Source organism: Pteropus vampyrus, unplaced genomic scaffold (assembly GCF_000151845.1).
Source record: "Pteropus vampyrus isolate Shadow unplaced genomic scaffold, Pvam_2.0 Scaffold17, whole genome shotgun sequence".
NCBI classification, from domain to species: domain Eukaryota; kingdom Metazoa; phylum Chordata; class Mammalia; order Chiroptera; family Pteropodidae; genus Pteropus; species Pteropus vampyrus.
In genome coordinates, this window is record NW_011888798.1 from 4,634,599 (window position 1) to 4,645,635 (window position 11,037).

Below are 11,037 nucleotides of genomic sequence, written 5' to 3' on the forward strand. Positions count from 1 at the left end.
ATACCATGTGCTGTTTAGATTTGTATTAATCAGAGTCCACCCCTAGATCTGGAAGTGCATTCAGTTTTCCTAAGTCATGTGGGCTTTGGTGGTGGTAGGGGTATGAGGAATGATGGCTATCTGAGCACACTCAAGCTTCTGTTAAGAAAGAAAAAAAAAAAAAAACCTAGAAAAAAACTAGAAAAAGCAAAACAGATCATTTCAGTCACAATGGAAGAGAGATGTATGGATTCAAGGTCATGGTAATATTTGCTGGGGAATGTAAACTACTTGAGAACAAAATTACATTATTTCTGATGGATATTTTGAGGTTCTTTATCAAAGACCTGAAAATACTAGATAAGGATGGTAATGGAGGTGATGATGATGATGATGATGATGATGACAACGACAACAACAAACAGGACAGTGAAAACTGCAGTAACACCAGAGGTGAGGCTTGCACCAAAGAGGCAATTATTGAAACTGTGAGGTTACTAGTCACACTTTTTTTTTTTTAAATCTTGAAGCATGCTAAATTTAAAGAGCAACTCCTAATTTATTCCATAGAGACATATACTTTAGGAGATGTTTAGTGATTTCTCAATAAATAAGACAGATATAGGTTTAGATGATTAATAAGAATAAGAAAATTCCTACTTAGAAAATCAAACTCGCTGCTGCAAATGCTACCTTTTTTAGATCCTCTTACTCTTTAAATCTGCATATGTTCCTATTATTCAAAGACAATATCTGAGTAAGATAAGAAGACTGATAATATATAAATTTGAGGTTGCTTAATAAAGAAAAAAAAATTAAGCCATGCCTGGTGTTTTAGAATTACATTTAAGAATTACATTTTCATAGCGTTATTACATATAGCAGGTTTCACTTATCAGATAACTTAATCTCACATGATTTAAAGAATAATTTAACTATATATATTTTAAGTTAATTATATTAAGAAATAATAGTGACAACTAATAGCTCATGAAACTTCTTTATTTTGTAATGATTAAAATTCAGATCCCTTTTTTTATGTGAAATAGGAATATTTATTTTAGTCAGTTATAGTATACATAAATTTAAAAGATCAGTGTCCCTGTTTTAAATACCTGTAATTCATAGTATTTTTTTTTTTAATTTGTATCTGATCTGTGGCATTTTTCCAGGAAATAGTCTTAATAAATTGTTTAGATTGGAAAAGACATTTTATTATATATTTGCTATAATATTCTTATGGTTCATATTATAGAAACATATGTAAGCCAGCTGGGAAATTAAAACACAATACTTTATGGAGCATTCTGCTCTGCTCCTTTGTCTTGATTGAATTGATGGTCAGTATATAACATGTGAGCTCATCTGCGCACTGTGAACTTCTTCATTATGGAGGTGATTTTATTGAACATGTTCTAACCTCAAGTATCCCAGAACGTCAAGTCACTCTCATTGATTACCTAATGACTAGACTACTTTACACTTGCATATGGAGAAGTAGAGTCAATTAACTAGTTTTGCATTATCTATGTTGTTTTCTTTATATTTTGTACTATTTTAGAATGTGAATTTAAAATTCCGATAGGTCCCATTTTCTTTGAAAGCCACACACAGAGAAAGAAAGAGGTTAATATCAACAAAAATGTTACTGAAGGTTTACTTTGATCCAGTCATTGTTCTAAGCACTTTCTTTTCATTGATCAATTTAATCTTCACAGCAACTTGTGAGGTACTTGGTACTATTATCTTCTTTTACAGATAAGGTTTAGAAAGGTAAATTACTTGACCATCATCAAAGAGCCAATTAAATGTTTCAGTCAGGATTCCAACTTAAGCAATGTCACCCCACACACAAACTGTACTCTTATCCACTACACTATACCCACAGGGACTCAGCTTTTAGCAGGGGAGTTTTAAGATGAAGTAGGTGGGGGTTTGTGGTGTTCCAGCATTTGCCTAAAAGACTAGGTACTCAGCCTTGAAGAAAATGGCACTTGAGAATATGCAATTTGGACATTTTTTACCTTAATATGGGGAACTTGTAAGTTTGCATAGGTATCAACTCCATGAAGATGAATAAAAATGATACAGAATTTGTTGCTGAAAATTTAAAGGAAGAAACTACATGACATCTTGGGAAAGTTGGGACTGGGGACTATAGAGAGATAAATAGATGGAATACAGGTAATTTTTAGGGCAAAGAAACTATTCTGTGTGATACTGTAATGGTGAGTACATGTCATTATGCATTTGCCAAAAGCCCATGTAATTAACCGTACACCACAGAGTGGAACACTAATGTAAACTAGGTACTTTAGTTAATCATAATGTATCCATATTATTTCATTAATTGTAAAAAGTACAAAACACTAACGCAAGATGTTGATAATAAGGGAAGCTGTGAATGAGGAAGAAGGGGAGTATAGGGGGACTCTATATCTGCTCTATTTTCTATAAATCTAATGCTCTGAAAATAAAGTCTATTCCTTTGTTTTTAAAGGAAGAGATAAAAAAACTATGTTGTGAATGATCATATGACCGTAATTGAGGATCAATCAGGAAACATGATTAACTTCAGAAAAATTGTATCTTTTCTGTTTCAGTGCTGACATCCAAGACTTCCACATTCTCATTCATTTACAGTCAAATTCTAAAAATGCCTTTCTTCTATGTTTTCTGTATACCACTAAGTTATGAATTCTGAATGAACTCAAGCCTCCTTTTCTCCTCAGCTACTCCCTAAATAGAAACAAAACACCTTTAGAAAGCATCATTAACTCTTACAAAGCCAGGGGTACAAACAAAAGAGTCTTTGAGTGGTTTCCCTATAACTTACAAGGACGAAAGAAAGAAATCTCCCCCAGCATCTCTTGCTGTGATTATAATGATGGTACTCTATTTTCCCACGCAGAGTCAACCCTTGTTAATATGCTGGCATTTGAGAGGAATATTTACTTTCAGTTTTAAACATAAAATAGCTTGTACTGACTGAGAAAAAGGAGGTGGGTAAATACTATTTTTTTTGTGTGTGTGGAGTGGGAAGTAATTTGCCTGTGCTTTTCTCACTATTCAAGTCAGAGTTTGAGAAGGAAACAGCTTTAGAAACTGAGAGAGCCAATGGCCCCCTAACTGTGCTTGCTACACACATGTAAAACTCAACCTGAAACTAACTGACAACATGAGCAGTATGAAAAACGTCAGATGGCGATGAGAAAAAACAGAGTAAGGAGAGAGTCACATTTTAGTCATAAGTAAGGGCTAGCTGAAGTCTATGCAGGAGAAATACTTCTTTTGGTGTCATTTTGTAGGGTTTGTGGCTTGGTTGCCCCTAAAAGTATAATTTCCTATTCAGAAATGACTTATGTGAGTTATATGACCCTCATTATCATATTTACAATTTCAGGATTGTTGGGTTTACCTTCTTGCAAGAAATAAAAGGAGATTTTTTTAAAAGGCAGCACAATTTTGGAAGAGCTCTAAACCCACACCATGGAATAGGTATTGCTATATACTATTTAATAGGAGTAGGAGTATGTAGACTTATTCATAAGTGGTATATAGGTACTCTAAAATTAGCAGTTTGAGTAATTGATAACCAAAAACTCATAATGAATATAATATTAATAATATCTTCAGCCAGAGTAAGCAACAGTTTTTCTGTTTGGATTGTGATTTTGGGGGAGGAGGGGGTATATTTTTTCTGTGCCAACCTGTCCCCAAATTTTGCCTCCACTTCCACATTTGAATCTGGTTGATGTTGGACTTGCTGCTTCCTGTTATCAATTTTGATGCATTAAGTGATGAAATCTCAAACTTTTGTCCTTAGAAAGAACAGATCCTCTTCCTTACTATGTAATAACTATAATTCTGTTCCTATCGGCCTTGTAATTTCCGTTCAGCATGCTACTGCACTATGCAATGAAGGATTAATGATAGTGCAATTCTCCTCAAATACTTTAATGATTTTTGCTGTCCTGGAAAACTGCAATATAAGCCATTGGTGAGGTTTTCAGAAATCTCTAGTGATTTTAAACAGGTGAACAAACCCCAAAATGTCAAGATTAATTATCAGAATTTTTTCCTATTCTTTATTTATATAGGCTTCATATTTTCCAACCAAATTTGCCCTACTAAGGGTATTTATAACAAAATGTCATTGAATACTGTACCTGTTATGATTACTACTAAATTGTGTTTATCTGCTATGCTTATTATAACCCATTTACTTTTATTACTCATTTAGACATAACAAAAACCTATGCAATGCACATTATTTATTATACTCATAATAAAAATTAGGAAAATAAAGTGGGCAGAAATAAAACACTTATGTCATAGTTACCAAGTAACAAAGTCATAATTTGAACACAGAAAACCTTGCAGTAGAATCCCTTGTTATAAATTTTCAAACAGAAGCTATTTAATTAAATGAAGAACATACACATAAAAGTTCCTATTTTGTAACAAAACATTATCATTTTTATAATTATTACTGTTAGTTATTGTAATTATTTTCTTTTATGGCCTTTTCTGTTTTGACAGTCAACTGCAAAATTTTGTCTATAATTCAAGGTTTTATATTTCAATAGTAATTATAATTGTTTAAAAGTTCACTGTGTTGTGCAGTACACTTTACAACTCTGAATAACTAACTCATTTTTTTTCCTAAACATAGTTATAATAGAAACCACTGCTTCACTTTCTAACAGATGGAAAGCCATCTTGTTTTAATGCACATCATTTCCAACTGATACAAGCTGTCAGATAACTTCTGGTAAAAAGAATGCTGAATCAGATATTTATTTTTAGAGACAATTTTTGAGGTATAGGCTAGCTTACCCAAATGAGAATATGCCATATCACTTGACTCTATAGATAAAAATGCTGAAATATTCTGTCATTTTTCATTTTAGATTTTTGCTTTAGACTTCTTACTACGCATGCTAATTCCCATCACGTTTCTCTTAGCAACTGCTTTTTGTCTTAAAACCATTATTCCTTTCATTTAATAGTTATGCCCTAGTTTTTATTTCTATTCTTTGTTGAGAATATCTGGAACCTTGTAGTTATAAGTAGTTTCATAATAGTTACAAGCATGTGCTCTAGAACTCAACAAACCTAGATTTGAATCTCAACATAGCCATTTGTTGACTGAATAGAAAATATTTTAATCATCAAACACTTTAGTTTTTTTTTTTTATTTCATAATACTTCTATCAAATATTATTATAAGAATAAAATAAATTAATGCTTCTAAAGTGACCATAATTTACCATGGATATTATTAATTTTAGTCTTCTAATATGAGACATCAAATAGATTATGATTAAAGACCCTGACAAAAACAGATTTTAAGAAGCGAGGAAGCTGATTTAACACCTTCATGTCCATATTGGTTATATATAGCTAGTGGCTTTTCGGGTGAGTTGATACCTATCTTGTATTGTTTAATAAGTATTTCAATACCACTACTGGAAAGAAGAAAGTAAAAAGAAAGTAAAAGAAAAAGTTATTGTTTATTATGTGTTATAATTGGGTACTTTTATTGTCTAATTTGGTTAATTCATGTAAATATAATATTTGGAAAATATGAGAGCTAGATTTGTGTAAAATTAAAAAATACTAAGTGCTTATTTAACCCACGCATAACCTAAAAATGGAATGATACAAAGAATATTACCATGAATCCTGAACAAGGATGACATTTTTGTGAAGCATTTCATAGATTCCACAGTTCTGGAAAAAATATATATTATATGTTTTTTTGTGTCTACAATGATAAAGCAAGTGTGGTAAAATAATAATAAATTGAGATTCTGGGTGAAAGGTTATGGAAGTCCTTTTTATTATTCTTTTAACTTTTTATAAGTCTCAAGTTATTTACATTTTTTTTAAATTAGTATTCTGAGAAATGAAAAGTAAAAATGAAGTGTCAACCAGGTTTTAAAGTAATGTGTTTCAACTAGATCTGGACAAACACCTACAGTATAGGTGCTTTCAAAGTGTAGTGATTTCATGTTTTATGGATATTACAGTTTAATTTTTGGATTTGCTAGTACTACTCTATACTAAAATAGTATATTTTCCTAAAATATTGTTTTAAAAAGTTGTTAAAAATCCATATGAGTTTAATTGGTACATCTTATAAAACAAATTATTAAGACTGCTATTTATTCTTTACTTTGATGCAACTAGTAAATACTTTCATACATTGATGCTTTCGGAAATACAAATTATGATAAGTGCTATGACAATAAAAGCATTATTGTCAAGACTGATGGAGAGAACATTAGTTAAGTTAGTTGGTCAGTGAAAGTTTAACTGAAAAGATGACATTTAAGATGTTACCGGGAGGATAAGACAAAATTGTGAAAAGGAAACTGAAAATGCAGATAGGGAACAGGAGGAATATTGTAGAGAGAGAGCAAGCCTATTGCCTTGAGGAGGAAAAATGAAAGGCATGTTTGAGAACCTGGGGGAAAAAAAAAAGCAGCATGGTTAGAGTCCAATAAACTGGGAGAAGAGTGGTTCAAAATGAGTACGGAGAGAGAGCCTGGAGCTGTATCATGTAGAACCTTATAAACCAGGTTGGTAAATTTTAAGCTGAGGAGTCAGTTGGTCAGAATTATAATTTAGAAAGCTGTGTTATTGTAAAATATTGTATGTGTGAGTGTCTGTGTGTGTCTGTGTGTAGGGGGTAAAATGGGAATTGAAAGATAAGTAAAGAGTCCATTTCAATAGTTTAGGATAGGTAATGGTTGTTTGAACTAAGGTAGTACCTACATAGATGGAGAAAACATTCTATTTAAAAAACTTTGTGAACATTTTGTGTAAAAGAGATTTACTTCATTAGAAATAGCTATATTTCTTAATATAACTTAAGACTTCAACCAAAAAAGTAAATAACAACAATTGCATGCAAGCATTTAAAAAAAAAATTAGAACCTTGTTATATCGAGCATTGAGTTAACTAAGACTTCTAACTAAAAACAATTTTATTTTTAAGTGAGTGAGAATTTAATCGTGCTTATTTATATAATCACAAATTATATGGGCCTTTTAATTTCTTATTTGCCCTTATAAACTCATTTAAATGGAGATAACTTACAGAAAGTTTGCTATTGCCCCTATTTTCTTAATGTTTTAATTATACTTAAAATGATTAATAATAATTTTACATGGTATTAGAGGATAATGATGTACTTCCTAAATGAATAGAATAATAATAAGTGTATAATTAATTTGTAAATTATGAATATCATGAGCCTGTAATTGGTAAATATATATCTAATAGAAAAAATGTGTCAGTTAATATTTTTTGTAATCATGGTATTCATTAGGGATTTGTTACCTTTCATTTTATACTTATATAAAATATGGGTATTTAATCAATGTTATTAATATTTTACCAAAAAGTAGAGAAAGAAAAACAAGAGTTGGTGATGTGGAGGTACAAATAGTATTTTGGAGAGAGACCTGGTTTAAGTCAAAAGACTTTGTTTCCAGGTATGGATTGGGTAACCTTGGTTAATTCATGGCTGATGATTTCTAAGTTTCTTTTCAGCTCTCAAAGTTTGTGATTTTTCTGAAATGTACCAGAGATTAGAACTCTTTGGTTTTTATCTAGGTTCTCTTGTTTATTCCACATTCTTGCTGCACAATGACTTAAAAAATCAAATTTTAAAAATTAATGATGATATTTCATTGCATATCATTGTTATTTGAGTTTATTGGGAAGAGCGGTTTCTTAGAAAGAGTGGAAGGATCGGATTAAGTGTGGTAAACTAGAAACTGGAGTGCAATGATTAAAAAGCTGAGCCATTGAGATGATGGGTCAAATTGAAATTAGAAAATAATAGTAACTACTTTTAGTAGTTGAGTAGGAAAACATTATAAAAGTAATCAGTAAAGGAATTCTGGACCGGCTGCTACTGTATTTCTAATTGTCTCATTCCTTCTTAGAGTGATTCTACATCCTCCAAATGCCAAAGTTTATTTTCTCCCTAATGAGGCTATGGGAGATTAAAAGCTGCTTCTCAAACCTGGATTTCAGCAAATTCTGTTTGTTACTATCACAGAAAGAAATATGACCCCTAAATAAGTGTAATTGGAATGACTACAGAGAAAAATCCTGCAACTTGGGTTAGAATACCTTGGGTTGAGTTCTAGTTTGGTATCCCACTAGTTTTATGGAAATCACTTATCTGACACTCAAAAGCAGCTTTGTAAAATATGAACAATTTTATGTGAAAGTTTCATTTATCCTCATTAAGAAGCCATAAAGATTAAATATGGTAAATTATATAAAAGTGCTTTGTCATCTGTAAAATGCTATTTGTATGTTAGCTAGTTTTCTCTATTCATCAGTTTAGCCTATCTAGTATGACTATTGATAGATATAGTTAAAAATGGGAGATTTCTTTACCACTATTAGTCATCTTTGTATTGATTGAGTTGTATTCCCACACCCAACACTAATTAACAAAAAAGAAAACAAAACAAATGACAAAATTTCTTATTTCCTCCAGTTCTTCAAGAGATTATAAGACCATTAACTTCTATGTAAGGTTCATTTCACTCCTCTAAAATTCATCTCTACATTTTGCTTCCTTGTAGAACATTCACTGATTCTCTTACTCATATTATGAGTTCTTTAAATGTCATCCAACTCACATAGCAACTGGAATAGAATCCAGTAGAGACGGGTATAGAGTAGATTAGTGCTTTTCTAGGTCTTATCTTGTTTCCCATCAGGTCTAATACAGATTTTCCACTAAAACAGCAAGATAACATCAAAGTTTAAATGCTTTTTTAGGAATATATCTGAGTACCTAATAGTAAGTAGGTTTAAGATATAATATTTTTCTGTAGAGTATAATAATTCTGAATCAGTACCAAACCAGGGTTTGTAGTCTTGATTTTGTCCAGGCATCTTCCTAATGCATTCCAATGTAAATTTACAAGATATCATATATCCAAATGGTCATCAGTCAATAGAATCGTCTTTCAACACAAAATAGTTATTATTACCAGATTGAGGGGTTTTTATTCATTTTGTAAAATTCAATTCAAATTACACCTTGTAATATAAAGCTTTTATTTCATTTCATGGAAATATGCAAATTTTCTTAAACATAGGAAAGTTTATAAATATGTGACTAAATATCTGTTGTAAAATAAGCTGTTTCCTTTACCTTAAATTACATATTTTTCAAAAGAAAAACTTCAGACAAACATTTGTGTTTTTAGGCCAATTAGGTGATCATTTCAGGAAGCAAGAGTGAGAGGTGACGTAAATAAAAGAGGAAAAGCCAATATATGGTGTATTACTAAGGCAACTGTGGTGATCTAGGACTTGATTCTCCTCAGGATATTCTGAGAAGCATATGGAATGCTTGTCAGAACAGTCTCCCTGAGGGCTGACCGCTCCTTTCCTCTGCTGGTTGAAAGTTGCCCTTGGTACGTTAATTTTCCCAGCTTATATATGCCTACTGAATGAGGTTCAGTTTGTTCAAGGTGAGGTGCTGTTAATATATGGAAAATGAAAGCTCATTTTTAACTGCCCACCATAGATTGCACAAGAATTAGAAACCAAGAGGATGCATAGCACAATATCAGATACATTCTTACATATGACTTTGTGAATTTCAGTGATAAACCACTTATAAAAACATTGTTAAAATCATCCAGGATCCAATATTACTTTTCGTTTCTATATTTCAAATTTATATATTCAAATTTAGAAATTCAGAATATAATTAAAATGTGCCCTCTTAAATTATTTTGTGTTTATCAAAACTGCATATAATCTGAGATTTTATACTATTTGCATGCCAACTAATTTGCCCTCCAGAGTCTCCTAGACCTTGGCAAAAGGTATGAGATTTTTGAGTCAATGATAAAGTACTTCATTACTCACAGGACAGCAGGCAACAAGAGCTGCATGCTCATATTGGTTCCCCTCCTTTTCAAACAACATTAAGAAGATTCAGAAGAGCAACAGGATGTTTACATTTTGGAGGAAGCCTCCAGAATCAGCTCTGGAAGATCATTAACCTCCCTCCCTTCCCCACATCTCCCATGGTCTGAAGTCGTCTCTCTTCCAAGTACTGGATTTTTGCTCTCCCTCCACATCCACAAAATCTGGAGTAGCTAACTTTACCTTTTTTTCTTCCCTCAGTCTTTTCCTATTCCATCCAGAATTTTGTCTGGAAAAGTCAAGTGAAACAGGGACAAAGAAGCATATGTATAATCTGTTAGAATAAAGTCTTAATCCACTAATCTCATTCTGGAGAGGCCACTATTCAGAGACTATATCCCTTAGGCTGGTGTGAGGTTGCCATTATAGGATAAAGAAAGATACATTATACCAAGGAATAGGAAGGAAGTTTGAAATTTCAAAAGAAGTCTACATAGTTTCCTATAATCTTCAAACTCCTTCACCTGAGATTTTATCCTATTTACAAACAACAAATTAATTTGTCGTAACTTCATAGTCACCTAGGTCAGAGGCGAAGGACTTTATTCATCACAGCACAGCACATGGCATGAGCTTGATATTCAGTTCCCCCTTTCTCTCCCAAGTCTCAAGCAGGCAATGGAGAAGCAGACTCAGATGGGGGATATGCACACAGTGAGTTTGTGTCACAGCTAAGAAACTGAGTTTAGGAAACCAATTTTTTAAGACCTCAGCTAGCAACCCGCCCAACCTTTGCCCTGGAGAGAAGCATGATCTTTATTATTCTGGTTAGGCACCAAATCTGCCTCTCTGCACCAGAGGGAGAACCTATCTTTATCCTTTCTCAAGTTATTTGCTCTACAAACATCCTTTAAAAGATAGTACAAAACAGAAGTTGCAAATCCCTTTGCTAAAAAATGGGCAGAAATGTTAAGAGACCCAGTGGGGAATTGTCTTCCAATATTTTATATATTTTGGTGGTAGAATTCTTTGCATATGAAGTGACTTTATTTCTGTAACTTATCCCTTACTGTTAGCCATGTTTTAAAATAATGTAGCCGAGAAGAACATGCAAATAAAATATTAATTGGACAAGAAAT

At 32.2% G+C, this 11,037-nt stretch overlaps 1 protein-coding gene and 1 pseudogene across 1 annotated transcript in view; both read left to right on the forward strand.

Moving 5' to 3' along the window:
* The window catches only part of LRP1B (LDL receptor related protein 1B), a 1,708,438-nt gene that overhangs the window by 851,229 nt on the left and 846,172 nt on the right, over positions 1-11,037 (forward strand). The window lies entirely within an intron of this gene.
* On the forward strand, positions 5,608-5,708 carry LOC111736087 (annotated as a pseudogene).